This window comes from Pseudophryne corroboree, chromosome 3, assembly GCF_028390025.1.
Source record: "Pseudophryne corroboree isolate aPseCor3 chromosome 3, aPseCor3.hap2, whole genome shotgun sequence".
NCBI lineage: Eukaryota > Metazoa > Chordata > Amphibia > Anura > Myobatrachidae > Pseudophryne > Pseudophryne corroboree.
This window is the reverse complement of record NC_086446.1, coordinates 741,821,040-741,833,576: the sequence shown is the minus strand read 5'-3', so window position 1 is coordinate 741,833,576 and position 12,537 is coordinate 741,821,040. Positions and strand designations below refer to the sequence as shown.

At 45.5% G+C, this 12,537-nt stretch overlaps 1 protein-coding gene across 4 annotated transcripts in view; it reads right to left on the bottom strand.

Annotated features, from left to right (window-relative positions):
- LOC135056747 (inactive heparanase-2-like) overlaps positions 1-12,537 on the bottom strand; it is a 487,019-nt gene that overhangs the window by 121,843 nt on the left and 352,639 nt on the right. The window lies entirely within an intron of this gene.

Genomic DNA, 12,537 nt, shown 5'->3' with positions numbered 1-12,537 from the left:
GTAATCAGCACGGACACAGCCGTCCACTCACTGTGCATCCTGCAGTCACTTGATGGAAGCGCTCTGTTACTGCAAATGATGCTATAAGCTTTTAGTGTTGGATAAAATGTTGGAATGACAGACAAAATTAGGTCGACTCGGTCATTTGTTTCCTTCCCCGCATGATACTGTGAGGTCCAATTTTGCTTCTTTGCTCTCCCTACACATATGCGTTTCATTAGGATGCACAGACCAGAACTTGATCATACTTGTTGGGTTACAGAACAAAACCCTGGGCATCTTACTGTGATTGATGCTGTTCCACAAATACATATTTCTATGGGGTAGGTATGTACAGCCGGTGTGATGGTGCTCCCCTATCACTTCTCTGATTATGGTAGTACGGGTGTGGTATTGAAGGTTGACACCACACTTAGGTCGACCACTATTGGTCCACAGTAACTAGGTCGACAGGGTCTCTAGTTCAACATGGTCTAGGTCAACAGGTCAAAAGGTCGATATGAGTTTTTTAAATCTTTTTTGGTGTCATTTTCACTGTACAATGACCGGGAACCCCAATCAGTGCACCATGTCCCCTTGCAGCTTCGGGCAAGGTGCCTCGCTCCACTACCGCTGCGCTTGGCACAGGTTACCGTTCCCAGTTGTAGTCCATGTGGTTCGTAAAGTATGAAAAAGTAAAAAAAAGAAGTGTGAAAAACTTTTGACCTGTCGACCTAGAACATGTCAGCCTAGAGACCCTGTCGACCTAGTTACTGTCGAGAGAGAGAGAATGGATTTGCAGCTGGTCGCAGGTTTGCAAAGCCTTTCGCACGGTGGCCCTCATTCCGAGTTGTTCGCTCGCTTGCTACTTTTAGCAGAAATACAAAGGCAAAGCCGCCGCCCTCTGGGAGTGTATCTTAGCATAGCAGAATTGCTAACAAAAGATTAGCAATTCTGCTATTAAGTATTTCCTTGCAGTTTCTGAGTAGCTCCAGACCTACTCCTAGATTGCGATCATCTCAGTCCGTTTAGTTCCTGGTTTGACGTCACAAACACGCCCTGCGTCCGGCCAGCCACTCCCCCATTTCTCCAGCCACTCCTGCGTTTTTACCTGGCACACCTGCGTTTTTTAGCACACCCCCTGAAAACGCTGAGTTGCCGCCCAGAAACACCCACTTTCTGTCAATCACACTACGATCAGCAGAGCGATTGAAAAGCTTAGTTCGCCCGTGAGTAAAATAGCATAGTTTTGTGTAAAAATACTTAGCGCGTAGGCCCTGCTGTGCATACGCATGCGCAGAACTGCCAGATTTTAGCCTATTAGCAATTCTGCTAAAAATGGCAGCGAGCGAACAACTCGGAATGAGGGCCGGTGTATGCAGACTTGCACAGGGCATTTTTCACTCTGTCTGGGCGGCGACTATACGATAGCAAACCTCTGCAAATTCGCAGAGGGGTGATCAAGTCTGAATTAGGCCCGTTGTTCTTACAAGTCTCAAATCACCGAAACTCACTATCAATTTCCATGCTATACACTAAAATTGCCTTCTGTTAAATCTGGGTAATTTGAGTGGAAGCCGCCAAAATCTCGCTGCAATTTCGGCTGAATATAAACTCTGAAAAGCTGAAAATCTGCAACATGTTATATTCCCCCTTTAGGTTTGGGAGGGGCATGTCCTAGCTAAATCTAATGTGCCAAAGTGTCCAGCTTTTGTGGGATACATGCAAAAGGGTACTGGGTAAAAAAACTGGAATGCCGGACTGACCCCCTGCAGAAAACTCTGCCACTCTGGAGCTTGTAGTGCTCGTCCCCGTCCGGGGGTTCTCTGTGACGTGATCAGTATGGGATCCCGACAGTCGGGATTCCAAAGGTCAGGTGACTGATGCCGAGAACCCTATGTGGACCACCACCCGAGTGGGAAAACCGAGCTTGCGGCATTTCCCCGGCTGTCAGCATTCCGTCATCGGTATTTACCCACATACCTCTGTAACAGCTGTTATCGGGGAGAGGGAGAGATTACAGCCTCCCGGTTCGTTTTTGCCCCATCTACAGAATGGGTGGCACTTGATATAATGGCGGTTAGGATCCCAACGCTCAGCATACCAACGCTGGAATCCTGACTGTCGGTATACCGAGAAGTATTCTCCCTCTTGGGGTGTCCATGACACCCCTGGAGGGAGAATAAATAGCGTGGCATAGCGCACTGGGCTCTTTTGTGCTCTCCCCGCTGCCGGCATTCCGGCGGTCAGGATCCTGGCGCCGGTATGCTGGGCGCCAGGATCCTAAGCGCCAGAAAGTCATACCACACCCCTATGGAACATACAGGGAGACTATAATCTCTCCCTCCCCAGCTCCCTGGTGACAGCTATCACAAACAACCCCCTGGATGGGAAACCTCATGAATGGGGACAAAGACTACAAGCTCCAGGGTGGTTTAGGTTGCTGCATGGAGCCGATCCGGCATTCCAGGGTCCGGACCAAACCCAATCCAAGATATATCCTATGCAAAAGCAGCCACTATTTGCCCTGTATGGAAAAAATAAATAAATGCATTTACACCACCACGTACATTGCAACACGGCTTGTCCAGGGGAAAAATCTACTCCTTTTTATTGCTGACACTAGGCAAAGATTTGGATTAGGAGGGTCCTTGCACCCAACATACAGTATGTTTCTGTTAGCAGATACATTATATAGGAGCAGCAGAGCGTATAGTCAAATAGGAAATCTTGATTTCTGTACAAACAGGGTCAAACACATGCTGCTTTCAACTAGAGATGAGCGGGTTCGGTTCCTCGGAATCCGAACCCGCCCGAACTTCATGTTTTTTTTCACGGGTCCGAGCGACTCGGATCTTCCCGCCTTGCTCGGTTAACCCGAGCGCGCCCGAACGTCATCATGACGCTGTCGGATTCTCGCGAGACTCGGATTCTATATAAGGAGCCGCGCGTCGCCGCCATTTTCACACGTGCATTGAGATTGATAGGGAGAGGACGTGGCTGGCGTCCTCTCCATTTAGATTAGAAGAGAGAGAGTGAGATTGATTTGAGACAGAGACACTTGATTTACTGGAGCTTAGGAGTACTGTAGAGAGTGCAGAGTTTAGTAGTGACTGACCACAGTGACCACCAGACAGTGCAGTTTTATTTAATATAATCCGTTCTCTGCCTGAAAAAAACGATACACAGTGACTCAGTCACATACCATATCTGTGTGCACTGCTCAGCCCAGTGTGCTGCATCATCTATGTATATATCTGACTGTGCTCACACAGCTTATAATTGTGGGGGAGACTGGGGAGCAGTGCCAGTTATAGGTTATAGCAGGAGCCAGGAGTACATATTATTAAAATTAAACAGTGCACACTTTTGCTGCAGGAGTGCCACTGCCAGTGTGACTGACCAGTGACCTGACCACACTGACCACCAGTATAGTTAGTAGTATACTATATTGTGATTGCCTGAAAAAGTTAAACACTCGTCGTGTGACTTGTGTGGTGTTTTTTTTTTTATTCTATAAAAAACTCATTCTGCTGACAGACAGTGTCCAGCAGGTCCGTCATTATATAATATATACCTGTCCGGCTGCAGTAGTGATATATATATATTTTTTTTATCATTATTTATCATCCAGTCGCAGCAGACACAGTACGGTAGTTCACGGCTGTAGCTACCTCTGTGTCGGCACTCGGCAGTCCATCCATAATTGTATACCACCTACCCGTGGTTTTTTTTTCTTTCTTCTTTATACATACATACTACATCTCTTTATCAACCAGTCTATATTAGCAGCAGACACAGTACAGTAGTCCACGGCTGTAGCTACCTCTGTGTCGGCACTCGGCAGTCCATCCATAATTGTATACCACCTACCCGTGGTTTTTTTTTCTTTCTTCTTTATACATACATACTACATCTCTTTATCAACCAGTCTATATTAGCAGCAGACACAGTACAGTACGGTAGTCCACGGCTGTAGCTACCTCTGTGTCGGCACTCGGCAGTCCGTCCATAATTGTATACCACCTACCCGTGGTTTTTTTTTCTTCCTTCTTTATACATACATACTACATCTCTTTATCAACCAGTCTATATTAGCAGCAGACACAGTACAGTAGTCCACGGCTGTAGCTACCTCTGTGTCGGCACTCGGCAGTCCATCCATAATTGTATACCACCTACCCGTGTTTTTTTTTTCTTTCTTCTTTATACATACATACTACATCTCTTTATCAACCAGTCTATATTAGCAGCAGACACAGTACAGTACGGTAGTCCACGGCTGTAGCTACCTCTGTGTCGGCACTCGGCAGTCCGTCCATAATTGTATACCACCTACCCGTGTTTTTTTTTCTTTCTTCTTTATACATACTACATCTCATTATCAACCAGTCTATATTAGCAGCAGACACAGTACGGTAGTCCACGGCTGTAGCTACCTCTGTGTCGGCACTCGGCAGTCCATCCATAATTGTATACCACCTACCCGTGGTTTTTTTTCTTTCTTCTTTATACATACATACTACATCTCTTTATCAACCAGTCTATATTAGCAGCAGACACAGTACAGTAGTCCACGGCTGTAGCTACCTCTGTGTCGGCACTCGGCAGTCCATCCATAATTGTATACCACCTACCCGTGGTTTTTTTTTCTTTCTTCTTTATACATACATACTACATCTCTTTATCAACCAGTCTATATTAGCAGCAGACACAGTACAGTAGTCCACGGCTGTAGCTACCTCTGTGTCGGCACTCGGCAGTCCATCCATAATTGTATACCACCTACCCGTGGTTTTTTTTTCTTTCTTCTTTATACATACATACTACATCTCTTTATCAACCAGTCTATATTAGCAGCAGACACAGTACAATAGTCCACGGCTGTAGCTACCTCTGTGTCGGCAGTCCATCCATAATTGTATACCACCTACCCGTGGTTTTTTTTTCTTTCTTCTTTATACATACATACTACATCTCATTATCATCCAGTCTATATTAGCAGCAGACACAGTACAGTACAATAGTCCACGGCTGTAGCTACCTCTGTGTCGGCACTCGGCAGTCCATCCATAATTGTATACTAGTACCCATCCATCTCCATTGTTTACCTGAGGTGCCTTTTAGTTGTGCCTATTAAAATATGGAGAACAAAAATGTTGAGGTTCCAAAATTAGGGAAAGATCAAGATCCACTTCCACCTCGTGCTGAAGCTGCTGCCACTAGTCATGGCCGAGACGATGAAATGCCAGCAACGTCGTCTGCCAAGGCCGATGCCCAATGTCATAGTACAGAGCATGTCAAATCCAAAACACCAAATATCAGTAAAAAAAGGACTCCAAAACCTAAAATAAAATTGTCGGAGGAGAAGCGTAAACTTGCCAATATGCCATTTACCACACGGAGTGGCAAGGAACGGCTGAGGCCCTGGCCTATGTTCATGGCTAGTGGTTCAGCTTCACATGAGGATGGAAGCACTCAGCCTCTTGCTAGAAAAATGAAAAGACTCAAGCTGGCAAAAGCACCGCAAAGAACTGTGCGTTCTTCGAAATCCCAAATCCACAAGGAGAGTCCAATTGTGTCGGTTGCGATGCCTGACCTTCCCAACACTGGACGTGAAGAGCATGCGCCTTCCACCATTTGCACGCCCCCTGCAAGTGCTGGAAGGAGCACCCGCAGTCCAGTTCCTGATAGTCAGATTGAAGATGTCAGTGTTGAAGTACACCAGGATGAGGAGGATATGGGCGCTGGGGAGGAAATTGACCAGGAGGATTCTGATGGTGAGGTGGTTTGTTTAAGTCAGGCACCCGGGGAGACACCTGTTGTCCGTGGGAGGAATATGGCCGTTGACATGCCTGGTGAAAATACCAAAAAAATCAGCTCTTCGGTGTGGAAGTATTTCACCAGAAATGCGGACAACATTTGTCAAGCCGTGTGTTCCCTTTGTCAAGCTGTAATAAGTAGGGGTAAGGACGTTAACCACCTCGGAACATCCTCCCTTATACGTCACCTGCAGCGCATTCATAATAAGTCAGTGACAAGTTCAAAAACTTTGGGCGACAGCGGAAGCAGTCCACTGACCAGTAAATCCCTTCCTCTTGTAACCAAGCTCACGCAAACCACCCCACCAACTCCCTCAGTGTCAATTTCCTCCTTCCCCAGGAATGCCAATAGTCCTGCAGGCCATGTCACTGGCAATTCTGACGAGTCCTCTCCTGCCTGGGATTCCTCCGATGCATCCTTGCGTGTAACGCCTACTGCTGCTGGCGCTGCTGTTGTTGCTGCTGGGAGTCGATGGTCATCCCAGAGGGGAAGTCGTAAGCCCACTTGTACTACTTCCAGTAAGCAATTGACTGTCCAACAGTCCTTTGCGAGGAAGATGAAATATCACAGCAGTCATCCTGCTGCAAAGCGGATAACTGAGGCCTTGACAACTATGTTGGTGTTAGACGTGCGTCCGGTATCCGCCGTTAGTTCACAGGGAACTAGACAATTTATTGAGGCAGTGTGCCCCCGTTACCAAATACCATCTAGGTTCCACTTCTGTAGGCAGGCGATACCGAGAATGTACACGGACGTCAGAAAAAGACTCACCAGTGTCCTAAAAAATGCAGTTGTACCCAATGTCCACTTAACCACGGACATGTGGACAAGTGGAGCAGGGCAGGGTCAGGACTATATGACTGTGACAGCCCACTGGGTAGATGTATGGACTCCCGCCGCAAGAACAGCAGCGGCGGCACCAGTAGCAGCATCTCGCAAACGCCAACTCTTTCCTAGGCAGGCTACGCTTTGTATCACCGCTTTCCAGAATACGCACACAGCTAAAAACCTCTTACGGCAACTGAGGAAGATCATCGCAGAATGGCTTACCCCAATTGGACTCTCCTGTGGATTTGTGGCATCGGACAACGCCAGCAATATTGTGTGTGCATTAAATATGGGCAAATTCCAGCACGTCCCATGTTTTGCACATACCTTGAATTTGGTGGTGCAGAATTTTTAAAAAAACGACAGGGGTGTGCAAGAGATGCTGTCGGTGGCCAGAAGAATTGCGGGACACTTTCGGCGTACAGGCACCACGTACAGAAGACTGGAGCACCACCAAAAACTACTGAACCTGCCCTGCCATCATCTGAAGCAAGAAGTGGTAACGAGGTGGAATTCAACCCTCTATATGCTTCAGAGGTTGGAGGAGCAGCAAAAGGCCATTCAAGCCTATACATTTGAGCACGATATAGGAGGTGGAATGCACCTGTCTCAAGTGCAGTGGAGAATGATTTCAACGTTGTGCAAGGTTCTGATGCCCTTTGAACTTGCCACACGTGAAGTCAGTTCAGACACTGCCAGCCTGAGTCAGGTCATTCCCCTCATCAGGCTTTTGCAGAAGAAGCTGGAGACATTGAAGGAGGAGCTAACACGGAGCGATTCCGCTAGGCATGTGGGACTTGTGGATGGAGCCCTTAATTCGCTTAACAAGGATTCACGGGTGGTCAATCTGTTGAAATCAGAGCACTACATTTTGGCCACCGTGCTCGATCCTAGATTTAAAACCTACCTTGGATCTCTCTTTCCGGCAGACACAAGTCTGCTGGGGTTGAAAGACCTGCTGGTGAGAAAATTGTCAAGTCAAGCGGAACGCGACCTGTCAACATCTCCTCCTTCACATTCTCCCGCAACTGGGGGTGCGAGGAAAAGGCTCAGAATTCCGAGCCCACCCGCTGGCGGTGATGCAGGGCAGTCTGGAGCGACTGCTGATGCTGACATCTGGTCCGCACTGAAGGACCTGACAACGATTACGGACATGTCGTCTACTGTCACTGCATATGATTCTCTCAACATTGAAAGAATGGTGGAGGATTATATGAGTGACCGCATCCAAGTAGGCACGTCACACAGTCCGTACTTATACTGGCAGGAAAAAGAGGCAATTTGGAGGCCCTTGCACAAACTGGCTTTATTCTACCTAAGTTGCCCTCCCACAAGTGTGTACTCCGAAAGAGTGTTTAGTGCCGCCGCTCACCTTGTCAGCAATCGGCGTACGAGGTTACATCCAGAAAATGTGGAGAAGATGATGTTCATTAAAATGAATTATAATCAATTCCTCCGCGGAGACATTGACCAGCAGCAATTGCCTCCACAAAGTACACAGGGAGCTGAGATGGTGAATTCCAGTGGGGACGAATTGATAATCTGTGAGGAGGGGGATGTACACGGTGATATATCGGAGGATGATGATGAGGTGGACATCTTGCCTCTGTAGAGCCAGTTTGTGCAAGGAGAGATTAATTGCTTCTTTTTTGGGGGGGGTCCAAACCAACCCGTCATATCAGTCACAGTCGTGTGGCAGACCCTGTCACTGAAATGATGGGTTGGTTAAAGTGTGCATGTCCTGTTTATACAACATAAGGGTGGGTGGGAGGGCCCAAGGACAATTCCATCTTGCACCTCTTTTTTCTTTTATTTTTCTTTGCGTCATGTGCTGTTTGGGGAGGGTTTTTTGGAAGGGCCATCCTGCGTGACACTGCAGTGCCACTCCTAGATGGGCCCGGTGTTTGTGTCGGCCACTAGGGTCGCTTATCTTACTCACACAGTCAGCTACCTCATTGCGCCTCTTTTTTTCTTTGCGTCATGTGCTGTTTGGGGAGGGTTTTTTGGAAGGGCCATCCTGCGTGACACTGCAGTGCCACTCCTAGATGGGCCCGGTGTTTGTGTCGGCCACTAGGGTCGCTTATCTTACTCACACAGTCAGCTACCTCATTGCGCCTCTTTTTTTCTTTGCGTCATGTGCTGTTTGGGGAGGGTTTTTTGGAAGGGCCATCCTGCGTGACACTGCAGTGCCACTCCTAGATGGGCCCGGTGTTTGTGTCGGCCACTAGGGTCGCTTATCTTACTCACACAGTCAGCTACCTCATTGCGCCTCTTTTTTTCTTTGCGTCATGTGCTGTTTGGGGAGGGTTTTTTGGAAGGGCCATCCTGCGTGACACTGCAGTGCCACTCCTAGATGGGCCCGGTGTTTGTGTCGGCCACTAGGGTCGCTTATCTTACTCACACAGTCAGCTACCTCATTGCGCCTCTTTTTTTCTTTGCGTCATGTGCTGTTTGGGGAGGGTTTTTTGGAAGGGACATCCTGCGTGACACTGCAGTGCCACTCCTAGATGGGCCCGGTGTTTGTGTCGGCCACTAGGGTCGCTTATCTTACTCACACAGCTACCTCATTGCGCCTCTTTTTTTCTTTGCGTCATGTGCTGTTTGGGGAGGGTTTTTTGGAAGGGACATCCTGCGTGACACTGCAGTGCCACTCCTAGATGGGCCCGGTGTTTGTGTCGGCCACTAGGGTCGCTTATCTTACTCACACAGCGACCTCGGTGCAAATTTTAGGACTAAAAATAATATTGTGAGGTGTGAGGTATTCAGAATAGACTGAAAATGAGTGTAAATTATGGTTTTTGAGGTTAATAATACTTTGGGATCAAAATGACCCCCAAATTCTATGATTTAAGCTGTTTTTTAGGGTTTTTTGAAAAAAAACACCCGAATCCAAAACACACCCGAATCCGACAAAAAAAATTCGGTGAGGTTTTGCCAAAACGCGGTCGAACCCAAAACACGGCCGCGGAACCGAACCCAAAACCAAAACACAAAACCCGAAAAATTTCCGGCGCTCATCTCTACTTTCAACGTGAAGGAAAGACGGAACATAGGACCTCATTCAGTAAGGATTGCAGTTTCTGCTAAAAATCAGTTGCTGCGATCAAACAATTGTCACCCAGAAATTGAGAAAAAATGCCCATTGCAGAAATTGTGAATGCATCGCAATATGCGGCTGATCGTATATCCATACGCAATTTACCGGAACATTGAAGATTTTTCCTAACTGCGAAAGGCAAGTTGTCCACAATTCCACAATTCTTATGACACAAGAGGCTGGAAGTGGTCATCGCTGACATCAGAGATGCTCCTTAAACTGCCTGGGCACACCTGCGTTTTTTCAGACACACCCAGCAAACGTCAGCTTTCCTCCCAGAAACGCCGGCTTCCTGTCAGTCAAACAGCGTCTGCATTGCGATCACGATGTGTACGCATTTTCTGTTGCTATTATTAATTTATTACTCACGCGTGTACAATGCGAATGCTGCAAATGTGCAGTCGTTCGATATTCGGACAGATTGCAATTAGCAAATTTTGCTATCCTTACTGAATAAGGTCCTTATTCTTCTATACTGTATCCCCCCAGCCACCTGCTTTTTCAGCTAATTTTATCAACAGCAGGAATCTGATGTCATCTGCAATATCATAATGACACATGTCTATCAGGGAATACTGATTTTTCAGGGGGTATTTTGATCACTTTAAAAGTAAGTCTCTCCTGGTTAAAAGACACATAAGGCAATCCATTACTGCAGGAAATAGCAAACCTGAGGATATCGTAAACCTGTGAGGATAATGAAATTTTGATTATGGCGCAATAGTTTATTTTTCTTACTATTGCTTCATCTGTGACATTTATAAATGAGGTGCTTGCAGTTTTGTAAGTACCTTGAATGGTACAGAGATGTACACATTTACATTATGTATGACTACATTATATTTCATTACAGCTTTGTCCTCAGAGAAACTTGTGGCCTGCAATACAGTATTACTGGTATGGCGTTAGCAGGATTAGGTTTTACATTTTTATATATATATATATATATATATATATATATATATATAAAATCTAATATACACAGTCACACTCAATGGACATCCACCTTTTGACTCCAGTGAGGGTTTATTGACTGATGTGTCCCTGTATGGATAATTGCCCGGGAATTATGTGTGAAGGCTCATATGCCGACTTGGCCGTCTGTTTTATCACAGTGTTGTACTGTTGAGTTATTTCATCCTAGTTATGACTTTTTTGCAATACGAAAATATGTATGGCTTGTTTTGATAAAGGCTCTGCTTGTTGAGCCGAAACGTCGACCCAATAAAGCCGATTATGATCTAAGAAAATACGATTGGATTTGATTTGTGAAGGAGAGTGCCCCCCAGGAAACTGGAACTACGACTATAATCTAATATATATATGTCAGTCAGAAATCTCCAACCTAGTTTGTGAAGATACTCCCTCTCGAGCTCGCACCTTGTAAAAGGTGAGGCAGTATCCAGGGTTAATACTATACAACAAACGTACTGGTTGTATTTTCTGACAATATCATTCTTTTTTTTTTTTAAACACATCTTTGTGAACATTACATGATGAACTTTGTGTGAAAATTCCATTTATTCAAATGTATGCCATTAAAACAATCTTTTACTAATTGGCCTTGGGCCTCTTGTTTGGGTGACTATTTGGTGAGGGGTGTCTGTTACAGGTCACCAGATACAAACTTTCTCCAGTATACAATTCACACCTACGGAAATAACACTGGAAGAACCATTGTAAATATGTTTTCATTTAGCGCACTTGGGAAACTGTTTTATATTATATATAGGGCTGGCACTCACCTGTAATGCATAAATGCAGCCGGTGCCCTCACAAGTAATACAATACCTCCCCCTTGGGTGCGGCACTCAGGGCTTGACAAAAACACGAGACTTATATAGATCAACATAAGCCTCGTCTTTTTGTCAAGCCCGGAGTGCCGCACCCAAGGGGGAGGTATATATATACAGGTTGAGTATCCCTTATCCAAAATGCTTGGGACCATAGGAATTTTGGATATCGGATTATTCCGTATTTTGGAATAATTGCATACCATAATGAGATATCATGGTGATGGGACCTAAATCTAAGCACAGAATGCATTTATGTTACATATACACCTTATACACACAGCCTGAAGGTCATTTTAGCCAATATTTTTTATAACTTTGTGCATTAAACAAAGTGTGTCTACATTCACACAATTCATTTATGTTTCTTATACACCTTATACACACAGCCTGAAGGTCATTTAATACAATATTTTTAATAACTTTGAGTATTAAACAAAGTCTGTGTACATTGAGCCATCAAAAAACAAAGGTTTCACTATCTCACTCACACTCAAAAAAGTCCGTATTTCGGAATATTCCGTATTTCGGAATATTTGGATATGGGATACTCAACCTGTATATATATATATATATATATATATTAATGTATTGTGGCAGAGACAGCAGTTTTCCATGTGAAAGTAATGTGGTGGATCCAGACCAGGTTTTAGAAGCAATACTAGACTCCTAGGTTTGTGATCAGCAGCACCCGGGATTTCCTGATATAAGGGTTTCCAGGACAGAGTCACCTTGCTCTTGACGGTGGAATAGCTGCCCCAGTGATAGGCCGGGTTGTGTGGGTTAGACTATGGACCACTGGAGCCTATCAAGAGTCTGCTATGCTGTGAGTACTTGTATGCTACTGCCTGTAATACCGACTGTATTATTATTATTATTATCCTTTATTTATATGGCGCCACAAGGGTTCCGCAGCGCCCAATTACAGAGTACATATGCACATAATCAAAACAGGAAAACAGTGACTTACAGTTGAAGACAATATAGGACAAGTACAGGGTAACTAAGCGTAACTAC